This window comes from Panthera onca, chromosome A3 (assembly GCF_046562875.1).
Source record: "Panthera onca isolate mPanOnc1 chromosome A3, mPanOnc1 haplotype 2, whole genome shotgun sequence".
Taxonomy (NCBI): Eukaryota; Metazoa; Chordata; class Mammalia; order Carnivora; family Felidae; genus Panthera; species Panthera onca.
This window is the reverse complement of record NC_138341.1, coordinates 124050630-124067746: the sequence shown is the minus strand read 5'-3', so window position 1 is coordinate 124067746 and position 17117 is coordinate 124050630. Positions and strand designations below refer to the sequence as shown.

Sequence of the window (17117 nt, the reverse complement as noted above, 5' to 3'; positions counted from 1 at the left end):
ACCCAAGCTGCCAGCCCTCTGGATCCACCATCCAGGTAGATGCCACACTTTCCACAGACTGTCCCCAGCCAGTGACTGAGTGAAACGCGGGCTTCCTCTAACAGGCAACTTTGCCTTGAAGACTCCTGATCAGCCTGGCCGAAACTTCCGTGGGACTGCAGTCCATGACCTCCTACCCAAACCTCCCTCTCAGGGGGTAGATTCGGATCATTGTCTGAAGGCTCTCCCTGACTTCTCCAGTTCCCCTCCCTTTTATGCTTCACAGGCACTGCCTCCAATTCATCTCTTGCCTGTCTCACCTCATCCTGGTGTCTGCTTCTTGGAAGATCTGAACTAATACATTTATTGAATAAAAAACAAAAACAAAACAGCTGTTTTTAGATATTCCAGGAATAAGGTGGTAGCAGCTGCCCAGTTCCAAAGCCCAAGCTCTTGTCCACAGACTGCCACCGATCCCTGACTCCCAAGCTCAACCAGGAAAGCAAGGACCATCTCAGGGGTCTCTTCATGTGGGCGGTGACCAGGTAACTCCCCCTAAATGTTAGGTCTGCCCGCTCTGTCCCTTGCATTCTAACCTCCAGCCCCACCCAGCTGCTTTCACTCCCTTCCAAAGCTGGGTTTTCTTGTCTTGTTCACATCCTGTTTTCTGTGATCAGCATGCTTTTCCTCCAGTTCTTCACCTAATACTCATTCATCCTTAAGTCCCACTTAAATGCCACTTCATTCACTCAACAAATATTGAGTACTTCCTATGTACCAGGCTCTCCTCCGGGCACTGGAGATACACTAGTGAACAAGCAAAAAAAAAAAAAAAAGTGCCTTTGTTGAACTTAGATTCTAGCGGGAGAGGCAGACTATAAGTGAAATAAACTGTGTAATCTACCAGACAAAAGTGTTATGATGAGAAGTAAAGCAGGGAAGGGGCTTGGAGGTACCTGGGAATTGGGGCTGCAATTTTAAATAGGATGGTCAGAGAAGTCCTCACCCAAATGACATTTGAGCAAAACGAAGCAGATGAGGGAACAAGCCATGTAGGTATCTGGAGAATAAGGGCAAAGCCACAGGCAGGAACACACCTGGCTTTTGCGAAGAACAGACAGGAGGCCAGTCTGGCTAGAGCCAAACGAGCCAGGTGGAGAGTATTAGCAGATGAATTTATAGAGGTACTGAGGGCCCCATAGGCACAGGGCTTTCAGGGCCATTAAGAACTTTGTTATTGAGTTTGGTGGAGGCTATCTGAGTGGAGTGACGTGATCTGATTTATATTTTAAAGGATCACCCGGCTGTCTCCCAAATGGATTGTAAGGGGATAAGGACAGAAGCAAAGAAAGAGACCATTCAGAGGCTACAGAAGTAACCCAGGGAAGAGAGGATGGTGCTTGAAGCAGGAAGACTTCTTCAACTCCAGGCCAGGGTAGGAGCCTCCCCACCGGCTCTTTAGCATAGCATTCTCCCTCTGTTATAACCGTAGGCAATTTGTGGGCAGCATCCATTATCTGTCTTGTTCATCACCCTAAACCCAGCACCTAACAAAGTGTCAGACACATAATCTGCACTCCATAAATATTTGCTGAATGAGTGGAATCGGCTTGGCGGAGGAATGCTAAGTGAGGAATGAAACAACATTCCTGGTTCACAGGACCCACCCTGGGCTGTTTCCATGGAGTCACCAACAGATGCCTGTAACCTCAATCCAGTGCTTACCTGGGAGACAGACTGTAGTGTCCATAGGCTATAGGCCTAGCCTGGCACATGACGGTGCTCTGTAAATATTAGCGGACGATATGAGGTCAAGTGATGTGCTGGAGGGTACACACCTAGTGAGCCAGAGCAGGGATGCGTCTAGCCCCATGCTGGGCTCTACCTCCCCCTGGAGCTTCCTGTTTAATCTCCAGGGCCTCGGTAGTGTCAAGCTCAGAGCAGGACTCAGTCAGTCTCCAGAATGAACTGATGGATGGGCGTATGGATGGGTGCAAACACCATTTGTTACGGTGAAGCCTGGAATCTTCCTCACCTGGAACCCATCGCCTTCCTCCCCACCCCACCAAGAGGAGGCCAGGAAGCCATCGTTTCTGGAGCCCCAGAGACCCCACGTCCCGTCGACAACCTTCTGAGGCCCCCCACTTCCGGCTGTCACCCCTTCCCCAGGTGTCCCATTTCCTGGGGTCTCTCTCCTCGGGTCCCTTCACTTCCGGTTTCCCCTCCCTCTCAGGGGTCCCTCTCCCCGACCCCCATGACACACGGGCGGTCTCGCGGGCACTCACCGGCCCGGCTACGGGGCGGAGCGCGGGTCAATCGGCGGCGGGAGCCTCGTCCGGCAGCGCACACAAAACCGACCCGCACTCCCTTCCCGGCCGGCCCGGCCCCTCGCGCCGGAAGTGACGTACGCGGGGCGTGGGAAGGCGAGGCGCCGCCCGTGAGTGCGCATGTGCATCGTCCCGCCGCAGTGCCGGCCCTCTGTCCCCACCTAGCGGCCAAGTCTGTGCTCTGGAGGACTCAGTCCTGCGGAGAGGCTAGTTGGCAGGGTCAGGGAGCCTGAGCTGCTTTGGGTGTACAGTCGGGGTCAGGGAGGCCCAAAGAAAGAAGGAAGGAAGCTACCATTTCTGAGAACATACCTCCATGTAGCTGGTGTTTTACACCCATTGTCTTATTATCCTATTTATGGAATCCCCGTATTTCATGGAGGGGGAATTGGCAATTGGTGAAGTAAAGGGCTTCCAACCCAGACATCTTAGATTAGCATGTCAGGATTCTTGCTTCAGGACTGGCTGCTGCAAAGGGGGAGATGCCAGCCTAGAGGACATCGGTCTGAAGTTGAGTTACCTCAGGCCTCAGTTTCCTCATCTGTAACATGATTCTTGCTTTGAAATCCCTATTGAGTATTGTTTGTTTCCTGCTTTGGGACTCATAAAGTCCTTCAGAAAGTGGTAGCTTGGAAAAGGCTTTGCTGCCCCATCCCCGTTCATTAAAACCCCCAGCACCATCACCACCACCCCCCCCCCCAACCACCACCACCAACATATATTTTATGCAACTACAGCTTTGAAACAAAGATCCTGGGTCACTCTTTCAAGTGGGAAAAGACACAAAACCATTACTAGAGAGAAATTCTGTGGCCTGGGAGAACTGAGAGCCCAAATGTGTACACAAGAGATGATCTTATACAATCTCTTCCTTCCTCCAACCCAGGGGCAAGAGGAGCTCTAGGGAGATAGGAACTGATCCACGAGGGCCACAAAAGCATGGCAGTTTCTGCCAGATCCCAGATTCTTAGGGAAAGTGGGGGAGCCTGGGAATCATAAGTTTTGACTCTTGCTCTGGCTCCACCACTTCTAGGATAAAATACAAAACTTTCAGTTAAATTTGAATTTCCAATAAGCAACAATTTCTTTTTAAGTGTAAGTATGTCTTGTACAACATTTGGGATATACTTAGATGAAAAAATTTATTACCTATAAGAACTTCAAATTTAACTGGACACCCTGATTTTTTTGTGTTTGGTTTATTTTTCTCCCTCCATCTATGTATTGGTTTCCTGTTGCTGTTACAACAAATTGCTACAAATATAGTGGCTTGAAACGACACAAATTTATTCGATTACAGTTCTGCAGGTCGGAAGTCTAAAATCAAGGTGGTGACAGGGATGCATTTTCTCTGGGGACTTTAGTAGGGAATCCATTTCTTTGCCTCTTTAGCTTCTAGAGGCTACTTGCATTCCATAACTCATAGCTCATTCCTGAAATCACTTCAACTCCTTACTTTTTGTTGGCACATATCTACTGACTCTGATCCTCATGCACCCCTCTTTGAAATTTTTAAAAATATTTCTTGTGGTAAGAACACTTAACATGAGATCTATACTTTTAACAATTTTTAAAGTGTACAATACATTATTGTTGAGTACAGATACAATGTGTCCTGCCTCCCTCTTATAAAGACTCCTGTGATTACATTGGGCCCACCCAGATAATCTAGGATTATCTCCCATCTCAAGATCATTAACTCAATCACATCTTCAATGTTCTTTTTGTCACATAGGTAAGATATTAACAGGTTCCAGAGAATAGGACAATAATATCTTTGGGGTGCCATTATCCAGCCTACCACTATCTGGCAACCCTGTTCCCATCTATGTGACTGTAGCCAAGTCACTCAAATTTCCAAAGCCTCTAGTTCCTCATGAGCAAAAAGTGTATTAAATAAGATCATAAGAGGAAACACCTTGTCCCTTGCCAGGCATATAGTGTTTTTACAAATGACAGCTCTGGTGCCAAAGGGCGAGGGATGATCCTATCCAAACCATGCTGTCCTAGGGGTGGTGGCTCAGTGGGTTAAGCGTCGGACTCTTGATCTTGGCTCAGGTCATGATCTCACAGTTCGTGAGTTTGAGCCCCACAACAAGCTCTGTGCTGACAGCACGGAGCCTGCTTGAGATTGTGTCTCTCCCTCTTTGCCCCTCCCCCACTCAGTCTGTTTCTCTCTCTCTCTCTCTCTCTCTCTCTCTCTCTCTCCAATACACTCAAACCATGCTGTCCTAGTCATTGGGATAAACCCCTTCACTCAGACCCCGGACCCATTGGTGGTACCATCCGGGTTGCAATCCCAGATACTGCCAGCAGGAGGAGAAGAATATTGTTCTAGAACCTGGTCTCAAGGGCAGGGGAAGGGTGGGACAAGATTCAGAGATGCCCCAGAAGTCCCTGCCCCATCCTTCAATTGAGGGCCATTACTTTTGGTTCCTCTTGGTGTTACATATCATGGAACCAAGTTATCTCAGGATTAGAAGAGTCTCAGATAATTAACAAAAAGAGAGTTTTCATATTTTGAGTGATTATATACACCAGGCACTCTACTAAATAGTTTGCTTGTATGATTTCAATTATGCCTTACTACAACCCTGTGAACAGCAAGCTAGGATTTCCCTCTGTCCAGATGAGGAAACATCTTTCCATTTCCCCTGTACAGAAAGGGAAAGTCGCTTGTCTAGGGGCTCAAGATAGTCAATGAAAGAGCTGGTTTGGGGCCCAAGTCTGTATGACAGCACAGCCCCCAATTTTACTTTGCCTAAGAGGTTACTTTGCCTGTTTGTTCTTACAGGCTGGGAAGCAGACTCAGAGAAAAAGAAGAAATTGCCCATGTTTATATGATGAATCCATGGTTGAGCTGAGATTTGAACTTCTGTCTTTGACTTTTCTGCACTGGACACTCAGAAGTAACACACACCAGGGGCGCCTGGGTGGCGCAGTCGGTTAAGCGTCCGACTTCAGCCAGGTCACGATCTCACGGTCCGTGAGTTCGAGCCCCGCGTCAGGCTCTGGGCTGATGGCTCAGAGCCTGGAGCCTGTTTCCAATTCTGTGTCTCCCTCTCTCTCTGTCCCTCCCCCGTTCATGCTCTGTCTCTCTCTGTCCCAAAAATAAATAAACGTTGAAAAAAAAAAAAAAAAAAAAAGAAGTAACACACACTGAACAACCCTCCAAAAGATCCATTTGCTCATGGGTAAAATGGGGGGCAGGTGGTTCCCATTGTCCAGAGGGTCCTTAGAAGGATTCAGTAGAATGGCATGTGCAGAGTTCTGGTACATTGGATCATGACACGTCTGTTAACTTGTGATGACCACCCCACTCGAGAGCAGAAAGATCACCAGAGGGAGGGGAGCTTGCTCTGCATTTTGGTTTGGAGGGCTGCAAACATCCTGCCCTCCAAGCTTCCCAGTCTCCGGAGAAAGAAATCTGGGCATTGGGTATGTGCTAAAGGCGGCCAGAAATGCCTGAGCTGTCACTGTTTTCAGAGCACGTGATTCTGAGCTCAGACAATCTCCTAGAACCAGTTTTAGGATTGATTGTAAGCCATAAGCCATCGAGGCTACCAAATGGACTTAGAAACCAACCTGATGATAGTACAATTTCAGCTGCAACAAAGCTAATAATCACAACTAATTGAAATGCATCAAACACGTTCCAATAAGTTCATATGATATTCAGCCAACACACTAACTGATCGTCTTCTGAGGATGGCAGAGAAACAAATTATATTCTTGGAAACTATGGAAATAAAAAAGAGTCAAGTATTTGTCCCACCTTTCCAATTTGGAACTGAGTGACCAAATAATAGATTAAGAAAACCATTTTCTTATAAAACTACTACAATTGATGCAGGAAGGCAAAATAATACAATATTGCTATTTTGCCAGCTGCCATGAATTAATGTATGTAGCTGTTGTACCCAGTAGCAGGTAATATCAAAAAAGAGCAAACTCCAGCCACGTATGTGCTTCTTGATAAAAGAACCCAGGACTACCTATAATCACACCAGAGGGATGGAAACTGGGTCTGACTCAGCTGCTAATATACAAGTAATGCAGAGGTCAAAGGGCCATGTTGAACTATATACTGTGAGGATCTGAGAGACAAAATCCAGACTTTGAGGAACTCTATGGGTCAAGCAGCATAACAGATAAATTTCAAGGAAAAGAAAGAGATATAAGGGGAATCTATGGCTTAAAACACATGCTTCGTTTCTTCTAATGGGCGAAACTGAACTACAGTATCTTAGGGATGCACACTCAAATGATTAAGCAAGGAAATAATTACTCTAAAAGTCAGGCTACTAATTACTTTTGTGGGGGGAGGGCTATGATTGAGATGGGGTACATGGAGGGGCTTCTGGGGTCACTGGCAAAGTTTTATTTCTTGACCTGGGTGTTGGTTATGAGGGCGTTTGCCCCTGAAATAATCACCAAGCTACAAATTTAATTTGTATGATTTTCCACATCTGTGATTTGTTTCATAACATAAAGTTTTTAAAAGATGAAAACAGAACTACCTACCTCACTGTGTGTGTGTGTGTGTGTGTGTGTGTGTCCGTATACACATGTTTGAATATATGGATATGGCCTGGTACATAGTAGGTACTCAATGAATATGAGTTCTCTTCCCTGTTAATCCTGTCAAACAGCCTTACTGGTGTGATTTCAGCACCATTACCAACATGTCTGACTCATCAAAAGTAGTTAATGCTTATTAAGTGATTATTACATTCCAGGCACTATTCCCAGTACATCTCATCTAACTGCATCCTCGTAACCCTATTATTTTTATTCCCATTTTACAGAGAAGAAATGGAGACTCAGAGAAGTCACCTGTGGTCATGAAGAAGGTGGTGCAGCAGCCTCGTTTTGAACCCAGGAACTCTGCCTCCATAGTCTATGCTCCCCCCCGCCCCCCGCCACCGCCAACCCCGCATATATAACGTACTGGTCCAGCGTCCCTGTTTGCCCGAATAACTTCCCCCATCAAGTGCCTGCCAGTGTGTGCCACCCCCTGACACTCATTATCTGAATCTCACAACAACCCTGGCAGGCAAAGGTGCTTGTTGGTTTGCATTTGACTGGTGGGAAAATTGGACTGAGGCAAAGGAACTTGCCCAGAGTAAATGGTAGTTGGCGGGGGGGCATAAATTGTGGATGGGGAGGGTTCATACTCTTTGGCCCTTGGGATTCTAAAGAACAAAATGTTCCATACTCTTCAACAGATGCTCATCTGATGGATCTGACCCAGTCTGAGGTCGTGGGTTGCCCAACCAGCCGTCCAGAGCCTGACTTGGCTTGAGAAGTGTCCAGACCAGGGCTGGGAGAAGTCAAGGGCTTGGCAAGCACCAGACATGCCTGACCCCAACCACGAGGTCATGCGAAGCTTGTGACCCATAGGCCTGGCATGCCTCAAGGAGACAGAGACTTCTGTTACTCTGTGTGCAAGGCTTTTTGCTCACAAATCTTGGAATCAGGGCCCAGAATAGGGCTGGCCACCTCTCTGAGCTTGAGATAAAGACATGTGTGCAGCTGGCTGTGCAGATTTCCCACGAGAGGTGAGAGCCCAGCTGTGTTTTTCTGGTCACACATTGATTTTTAAATCTGAGTCAGCATGACTGCTTGGAGGTACGGGCAGTCCTATCTGTTCCCAGGGGCCCCAGATCCCAGCTGGGCTGAAGCATTTCCAAAACAGGGCCTGGAATGGTAGGGGACCAGCAAGAGTGGAGACTCCATATCCCCTGCCCCACAAGTACCAGCTTAGGAGTCCACCCAGCCCACCCTCCACTGTATTATTAACGTCCAGCAGTACTGAGTACTTACCAAATGCCAGGCACTGTGCTATGCACTTTATATATATTCACTCCACCAACCTTGTGGAGATGCTATCACATAGGGGCTCTTACGAGTACCATTGGACAGGTGGGAAAACTGAGGCCAAGAGAGGAAAATCACTTGTCAGCAGTCACCCAGGGACGGAGTTGGAGGTCTGTGACTGTGAGATCCTAGAGAGTCAGTTCTGTCAACACTAGAAATTTTTTTATGTTTTTATTTTATTTTATTTTTTTAATTTTTTTTTTAACGTTTATTTATTTTTGAGACAGAGAGAGACAGAGCATGAACGGGGGAGGGTCAGAGAGAGGGAGACACAGAATCTGAAACAGGCTCCAGGCTCTGAGCTGTCAGCACAGAGCCCGACGCGGGGCTCGAACTCACGGACCGTGAGATCATGACCTGAGCCAAAGTCGGCCGCCTAACCGACTGAGCCACCCAGGCGCCCCTATGTTTTTATTTTTGAGAGAGAGAGAGAGAGCATGAGCAGGGGAGGGGCAGAGAAAGGGAGAGAGAATCCACAGGCTCCAGACTGAGCCATCAGCACAGAGCCCGATGCAGGGCTCGAACCCATGAAGCGTGGGATCATGACCTGAGCCGAAGTCAGAAGCTAAACAGATTGAGCCACCCAGGTGCCCCTAATACTGGCAACACTATAAATTAACTATGTCACTCAGTCCCCATAACAACACTGTGGGTAGGTATTGTCACCTTCATGAAGATAGGAGAAAACAGAGGCCCAGGGAGGTGGATGTAACTTGTACACTGTAGCTCAAATGCTCTGTTGTGACAGCCATCGATAACTTTTCAAGAGCACAGTCCAAAGCCCACAACTGCTAAGTTTGGCCATGACCACTTAAAACCCTGATATGTATTATTGCCCCGACACCCACTCATGGTTCTCCTGTGGCAGGGAGAGAGGACAACGACCCTTTGGTGGCCATCTTCTTAGAAGAGTGGAATTGAGTGATGGGGGCTCTTGAGGGGGGTACAATTTGAAGAGCTTAATATGTGGCCCCTGTGTGGGGACCCAGGGGTCTGATGTGGGCAGGGACATCTAGAGGTTGGGAGAAATGGGCTGCCCAGCTGCACTGGTGAAGGAGCTGGAGAGTGTGGAGGTGCTGAGGTCAGCCCACGCTCCCAGGTTCTCCAAGTATTCCTCATGGACCAGCATGAGCACAGGGTCAGCTTGGGTCCTGTCTCCTAGGGCCTTGTGGAAGCACAGAGAAGTAGTAGCACCGAAAAGCTAGGGTTGGATGTCAGGTTCCTAGGGCTGAGAAAGGAGTTGCTAGGGACCCCTAGGAAGAGAGGTGCATCCATCAAGGTCAAGGGTGAGAAGGGGCTGTAGCATTGGGCCATCCCCATGAGCCCACAACAGCATCCCATGACAGAAAAGGGGCAGCTTAAAATGTCTCTTAGACCCAGAGAGCTCAAAGCCAGCCAAGATGGTGGCAGGTCAAGTGAGAGCCATCCTCTCCCCTCACCTTCTCTCCCCAGCCCCCTCAGCCCCACCTGTGGGGAAGGGGATGAGAAAGAGAGGAGCCACCTTCCCCGCCTTCCTCCCACTGTGGGTAGGCTGCCAGCCCGAAGAAGGGCCAAGCTGGCTGAGGGGAGAAGCTTTAACCCCAAATCAAGCTGGGAGTTTTGATTCGTAGCTTTACTGGACATTCTAATTTCTAAATCACTACTGTGTTTGTGACCTAGAGTGATTATAGAATTGTCTGTGTCTTGAGAATGAGCAGAAAAGTAACGGGGGATGAATTGTCACCTAGTGGCAAAGAAAATGTCGCTTCACTGAATTAATCTTAAAAGGGACATTGGGAGACAAAAATAAAGGTGTGTTTTGATTATGTCACAGGTCGGGTTTGTTCAACATGCTGCTTACAGCAAGGTGGACAGTTCTCCAAAACAAGCCTGGAAGTGAATGTTCCAGAACGCTCTGGAGTTTGGTTCATTAGAAGTGTGTGGGTGCCTCTGGGAACCTCTGGAGCCCTTCCTTTATGGGGCCAGCACCCCCATCCTCCTAGATGCTTCAGTTGTTGGTGTCTAATGGCTTACTTTGTCTCCTCCTGAGCACTATGACCTCAGAAGTCACCTCACCCAAGAGCTCACCCTCGTCACCCACAGAGTGGTTCACAGCCAACGGACAGACGTCCAGACGTACAACAGGCCAGCCCCCTCACAGGACTTTATGTGAGAGCACGACTTTGCTCGGTTCCTTCCTATCCTGAGTTCCTCCTTCTCTTACAGTTTCCCCCGTTAATAAATCACATGTACTTGGGGTGTCTGAGTGGCTCAGTCAGTTAAGTGTCCGACTTAGCTCAGGTCATGATCTTGCTGCTTGTGAGCTGTGCCAACAGCTCAGAGCCTAGAGCCTGCTTCAGATTCCGTGTCTCCTTCTCTCTCTGCCCCTCCCCTGTTCATGCTCTGTCTCTCTCTCTCAAAAATAAATAAACATTTACAAAATTAAAAAAAAAATAAATCACACACACTCAGTCCCTGCCTCAGACTCTGTTTCCAGAGAACCTGGCTAACGATGGCCCTGAGCCTCAGGAGGTACTTTTGTGACTGGGCCATTTTGCTGGCCAGGCATGCCATTAGCGATTCTTCTAGCCCCCAAAGCAGACTGACCGAGGTTCAAATCCCAGCAGTCACTTAAGTGCTGTGTGACCTTGGCCAGCGACTGGTTACCACACCTCAGTTTTGTCGTATGTAAAGTTAGAAAAAGAAAAAAACAACCACTCACCTTGAGGCTTTATAAGGCTCAGCCATGCACAGCACCAGCATGGTGCCTGGAACCTTCCCTGCTGCTCTCATTTTTCCTCCGGGCTGGGAGCATGGACTCCATGCAAAGGAGGCAGCTTTTACCACCCAGTTTGAAGGTGTGTCCTGGGGTAAGGCCCCAGACCATGGGATGGCCGGGGGCCAACTAATAAAATGGCCAGCTTTTAGGAAACACGGACGGTCTGCTAGTCCCTGTGCTGTGTTGCCTATGTGCCAGCTTCACTGCCTTTCGACGCTGTTACGATTCCCTCCATTTTACAGATGAAGAAACTGGGCTCCAGAAAGGCTGAGGGGCCACCAGTGGGGTCTGCAGGTTGAGAAACACTAGGGCATCTAGCTACGATGGCTAAGATGGAGAAGACTCCCCCTGGCAACTGAGACTCTTTACGCTGCTGGTGGGGACACAGGACAGCACAGCTACTTTGGAGAATGGTTTGCAGCGGCTTCTGAAGAAGTTAAACATACACTTACATGACTCAGCAATGACACTCCCTGGCACCTGCCTTCCGGTGACAAGAGCATCTGTCACTCAGAGACGTGCGCCTGAATGTTCTTAGCAGCTTTATCTGTAATGGCCCCAAACTGGGGAAAACAATGTTCTTTCCCAGGGAAATGTGATAAACGAACTGATATGCATATAATAAGTAAAAAGAACAATGAAGAGGAACAAACTATGGATGTGTGTAACAACCTGGGTGAATCTCAAAATAATGATGCCCAATGAAGGAAGCCAGATGAAAAGAGTACACGTTGTATGATTCCATTTCTATAAAATTGCAGAAAATTTAAAGTGATCTAGAGTGAAAAGAAAGTACTCCATGGTTACCATGGTGGCATGGGGATGGGAGTGGGGTGTGTGTGGTTAGGAGGAGATAGCTTACACAGGGGCCCCGGAAAACTTTCGGGGTGATGGAGATATTCATCATCTTGATTGTGGTGGTAGGTTCATGGGTATGTACATATGTCAAAATTCATCAAATGATGCAATTTTTCAATGTTTATTTTGAGGGGGAGGGAGGGCAGAAAGAGAGGGAGAGAGAAAGGGAGAGAAAGAACCCAGAGAGAATCCCTCTGCACTGTCAGCACGGGCCCTGCAAGGAGTGCAGAGCAAGGAGGCTCTGCACTGTCAGCACGGAGCCCATCGTGGGGATCGAACCCACGAATCGTGGGATCATGACCTGAGCCAAAATCAAAAGTCAGATGTTTAACCGACTAAGCCGCCTAGGTGGCGCAAATCATGCAGTTTAAATAGGAGTTGTTTATTGTACATCAATGATACCTCAATATTGTGTGTGTGTGTGTGTGTGTGTGTGTGTGTGTGTGTGTGTTTCAACTAGAGAGTGGCATAATTAGTATGTGAAGCCATGTGTGTCTGATGTGAAACCACTCAAGGGCTGGGAGTTATTAAAAGCCCTCCTTTCTTGGCTGGAGACATAGAGTCAGTCGAAATGATATCACCTCCAGGAAGCCTTCCATCCCTTCCATGGTGATCTAGGGCTTTTCAGAAATTGCCTCTCCCCCGGCCTCGGTCTACACTGCCTTTCTGCCTTCAGGATTTGTCAGTGGCTCCTTTCTCCACTCTGGGACCTTCCCTTGTGTTCTCCCCCATATTGTCCTTCCCATATGCTGGTGGAGAGCCCAGCACCAGAATCAGACCCACCTGGGTTTGAATCCCAGCTCTGCCGTTTACACCAGCTGTCTGACCTTGGATGGTTCCTTTACTTCTTTGAGCTTCAGATTCCTCATCTGAATAATACTAGCAGCTACCTCCAGATTGCCTCTAGGATCAAATGAAAGATAGTTCGTGTTAAACAATTAGCGTAGGGCCTGGTGTGTAATAAAGCACTCAATAAATGTTAACTATTATTGATCTTTACCTGGGCAGTGGCTGCTGACTGTTTAAGTTTCTCAGCCTTTGAATCAAGTACCTACCGCCACAGCTATATTTATTGACATGGAAAGATGCCCAAGGCATACTCTTAAGAGGAAAAAAGCAGGCTACGAACAATCTGTGCCTCACAGGTCATTTTAAGGATTAAAAGGGGGGAAAATGGACATATATCTCCTTCCTTGCATGGTATCTGGCACATAGGAAGCACCCACTGAAAGCACCCACATGGAAGCGGCCGTGATTGTTGACATGAAAGCTTGTGTAGCCTGTCCAATGCTGCTTTCAAATATGATCATGTGAGTTCCTGGGAACAAGATGTTTGCAATTGTGCTCGGACAGTGAAATATAGGGCCCTGTGCGTCCCCTTCTGCCTGTCTTCTCACAAACTTCAGGGGACTACCACGGGCAGGGCTAGAGTTGGACTTGGGAGCCTTGGTCTGATGTGAATTTGGGTACTTTCTTCTGCTTTCTGGAGCAAAAGCAAAGCACTGCCCTTCAGAATTGAGACTCCAAACTTGGGTAAAGGGTATTCTTTGCAGTAACTGAGGCGCTATGACAAAATGTAGACACTTGAGGGCACTCCAATCAATCTGCAATAGAGAAAATCACAAAAGGGGGTGATAATAACATGAATGTTGTCACTTTTAACAGTGGCTTCCATTCATTGAGTTCTTAATATGAGCTCCTAAAACGTGCTAAGATATTATCTCATTTTACCCTTTTGAGCACCCCATCAGATACTCTTACTAAAGATTGTTTAAATAGGGTGTACTGCTCTTTAAAATTTTTAAACCTTTTTTTTTAAGGAGTCACAATTCACAAAACTTGTAAAATGTACAAATATTAAGTATACAGCTTGGTGAATTGTTACAAGTGTGTATACACAGGTAACCTCCCGTCCAGATCAAGATATACAGCGCTTTTTTTTTAAAGCTTTTTTGTTTTAAGTTTATTTATTTATTTTGAAAGAGAGCATGAGCAGGAGAGGGGCAGAGAGAGAAATTGTGGGATCATGACCTGAGCCGAAATCAAGAGCAGGACACTCAACCAACTGAGCCTCCCAGGTGCCTTGATACATAACTTGTCTTACAACCTTTCTACTTACTCCACCCCTGGCAACTGCTATCCTAACTTCTAGCACCATTTATTCATTTCGCTTGCTTTTGAACTTCGTGTAAGTGGAATCACACATACATAATATTTAGAGTTGCCACGTTTAGCACATAAAAATCCAGAATGCCAATTAAGTTGGAATTTCCCCTGGGAGATATTTATGCTAAAAAAAATTAATTGTTTACCTGGAATGAAAATTCACCTGAATATCTTGTATTTTATCTGGCAACTCTAGTATCTTTCGCAGCTGGCTCCTTTCGACGTACTTGTACGATTCCCTCACGTTGTTGCAGTTACTGGTAATTTACTCTTTTTCATTACTGTGTAGTATTTCCCCTCTACGAATATACCTCCGTGTATTTACTCTTTCTACTGCTGCTGGGGGGGGAGGAAGGGTCACTCTTAGAAAGGCACTATAGGGGCACCTGGGTGACTCAGTCATTTAAGCATCCAACTCTTGGTTTTGGCTTTCGTCATGATCTCATGGTTCATGAATTTGAGCCCTGCATCGGGCTCCGTGCTGACAGCGTGGAGCCTGCTTGGGATCCTCTCTCTCCCTCTCTCTCTGCCCATCCCCTGCTTGCTCTCTCTCTTTCTCAAAATAAATAAATAAACTTAAAAAATTTTAATAAAATAATAATAATAATAATAATAATAAAGAGGCACTATAGAAATGTTCAGCAGGTGCACTCTGCAGGTGCATCAGAGGCCTCGGGGATTTGAATTCCAGCTCCACCTCTTCTATTCATGAGACCTTAGCCAAGTGACAATCTCCCTGAGCCTCTGCTAGTTTAACTTTAATATGGGCTAATCATAGTACCTCAAAGAGTGTTGTAAGGTTTAAAGGGGGTATTACCACTTGGAGATATAAGCCACTTAGAACAGGGCCCAGCACACAGTTGGTGCTCAATAAATGCTGCCAGTGTCATTGTACCCATTAGACCCAGGAGAAAACTGAAGTTCAGAGGTGTAGAGGCTTGAGTCTTTACACCTACCCAGTAAGTAACAGAGCCCTTTTGTCACTGATCTCGGCTACATTCGAGTCCTTTATTCATTCAACAATTTTTGTTGAGTATCTACTGTGCACCTGGCACTGTTTTAGACCTTGAAGTCACACAGGGAGCAAAACAGCCATAGCCCCTGCCCTTATGAAATGCTCATTCGAGGAGAGCTAACATTGCTGTTTGCCTGCAAGGTGCTTTGCCTGTGCTTATTAGTTAAATGAAATACTGTCTGAAAAGCACCTAACACGGAGCCCCACACACATTACCGTTCCAGAAACAGCAGCTATTTGCCAGATTGGAGCAGTCTCTGTGGCAACGCTGTGTGATGGCTATCAGCAGTCCCGTTTTACAGATGAGAAAACCGATGTTTTGGAGATTAAGGCGCTGACCCAAGGTGACAGTCAGTACTGGCAGAACGGGAATTCAAAGTCATGTGCCCCTGACTCTAAACCCTTTTGAATTTCTCAGTGCTTCTCAGTCTTGAGTTCTGCCTCTGGAGTCTAAATGTTAGACTTTGCGGCCCAGCTTTGCGACCCCGGTTGAGTGCCTTGCTGTCCGTGAGCCCTGGTTTCATTCAATGCCTTAGGATTGCCTTAGGGATCTGCAGAAAGCTCTTAGGACAGACGCAGGCAGAAAATAAACAGCCTCTAGAGGGCGCAGTGTGGATCCGCAGCGAGGAGGGGGCTCTAGAGTGAGTGAGCTGCTCAGCCCTTAAAACCTTACTTTCAGAAACGAGCTTGCAGACGTGGAAAGCTGCCTACAATATCTTGTTGGGTCTATTTAAAAATCAGACTGTAAAACCGCAAGCAGGTGTAGTGCGCGTGTGCGGAGCATTTTCTGAGAAGGATCACTTAGCAATTGCGCTGTATCGGTGCCCTTCTAGTAGTTTCCTCAGTTAGTGCTCCTCACAGCCCTGGGTGCCAGGTGCCGCCGCTGGACACTTTTGCGGGTTAGAGAAACTGAGGCAGAGGAGAGTTGACAGCTAGCTTGCGACGTGTTGGCTTCAGAGGTTGTGCTCTGCTTCCTCTGCTTCCCTGCCGGGGCTGCTAGGATAGGAAGGGGCTGCTGGGAGTTTTCTGCCTATGACCCCATTCATGACCCCGGCTCCTATCACCCCAGCCTCTAAAAGACTGGGCCCACAGGGCCATAAATTCCTGCTGTCGTTAGTCAGTATCTCTATAGCTCAGGCTGTTTGCCAGGAGCCCTACAATTATTTTTATCACTTACTAGTCCTATAATTATTTTTTATCACTTTTTTTCTCCCAGCAGCCCTAAAGGTAGGGCTAGTTGTACTGTCTTTTGGTTTGGAGTTAGGGGAACCCACGTCCTGGAAGGTTTCTGGCGTTGCCCCTCCAGAGAGGGTCAGTGTTTAAACTCACAGCCCCTCCGTGTCCAGACTGGAACTTTGTGTGAGGCCAGAGGCTGTGGGAGAATTGGGAGGTGGAAACTGGGAACCACTGGGAGCCAGGGAAAGGCCTTAGGCTTGGCTACTGCCAAGCTGGATGGCCTAGGGCAAGTTGCTCAATCTCTCTGTGCTTCAGTTTCTTCATTAGTCAAATGCGGAAATGATAATACTACCCATCTCATACGTTAGTACATACACATGTTCAATCACTGTGAGGTTTTATTTGACCTTGAGTTGGGACCTGAATTCTAAACCCAGACCCTTGCCTACTGGATGACTTGGTTAAGTCTCTTACCCTTGCTGAGTCTCAGATTCCTGATCTGTAAAATGGGTATCTTGCCTGCCTTACACCCTGGCCTTCTCGTCTCCAGTCCCATCAGCCCAGCTTTCTCGAAGCCCTCTGACTGCCAACCGTTCCCCTTGCTTGGAGCTAAGCCCAAGCCTCCCACCCCCAGCTCTGTCGGGTTAAATCTCCATTACTGTCGCAGGCATCCTTCCTTCCCTCCCAGCCTCCCTTCTTTTGGTCACTTATTCAATAAATATTTATTGAGCACCTACTATGGGCCAGGACTATAGTGGATAGCAGGTAAGACAAGGTAAAGTCCATGTTCTCATGAAGGGGAAATAGACAATAAACTAAAAAGAGATTAAAAACAGAACAAAACAAACAAAAAAGCCAAGGCAATTAGTACTTCATAAGGGAAAATTCTAGCGGGGAAGATTGTTTTCCAGAAAAGCCTCTCCAAGGAGACACTTGGATTTGAACTAACAATTTATTTGAA

General features: G+C 47.2%; 1 protein-coding gene across 15 annotated transcripts in view; it reads right to left on the bottom strand.

Annotated features, from left to right (window-relative positions):
- The window catches only part of TTPAL (alpha tocopherol transfer protein like), a 36151-nt gene that overhangs the window by 12477 nt on the left and 6557 nt on the right, over positions 1-17117 (bottom strand). For 5 of the 15 annotated variants that reach the window (XM_060618597.3, XM_060618688.3, XM_060618696.3 and 2 more), the window contains exons 1-2: positions 2265-2393; positions 1705-1763 (exon numbers count right to left, since the gene is read on the bottom strand). The exons of 3 other annotated variants lie outside the window; for them this stretch is intronic. The gene's annotated coding sequence lies outside the window, so the exon portion shown is untranslated. Of the gene's footprint in view, positions 1-1704; positions 1818-2242; positions 2394-12582; positions 12703-17117 lie in introns of those variants that run through there. 7 more of the 15 variants (XM_060618633.3, XM_060618667.3, XM_060618676.3 and 4 more) reach the window with 4 other exon arrangements.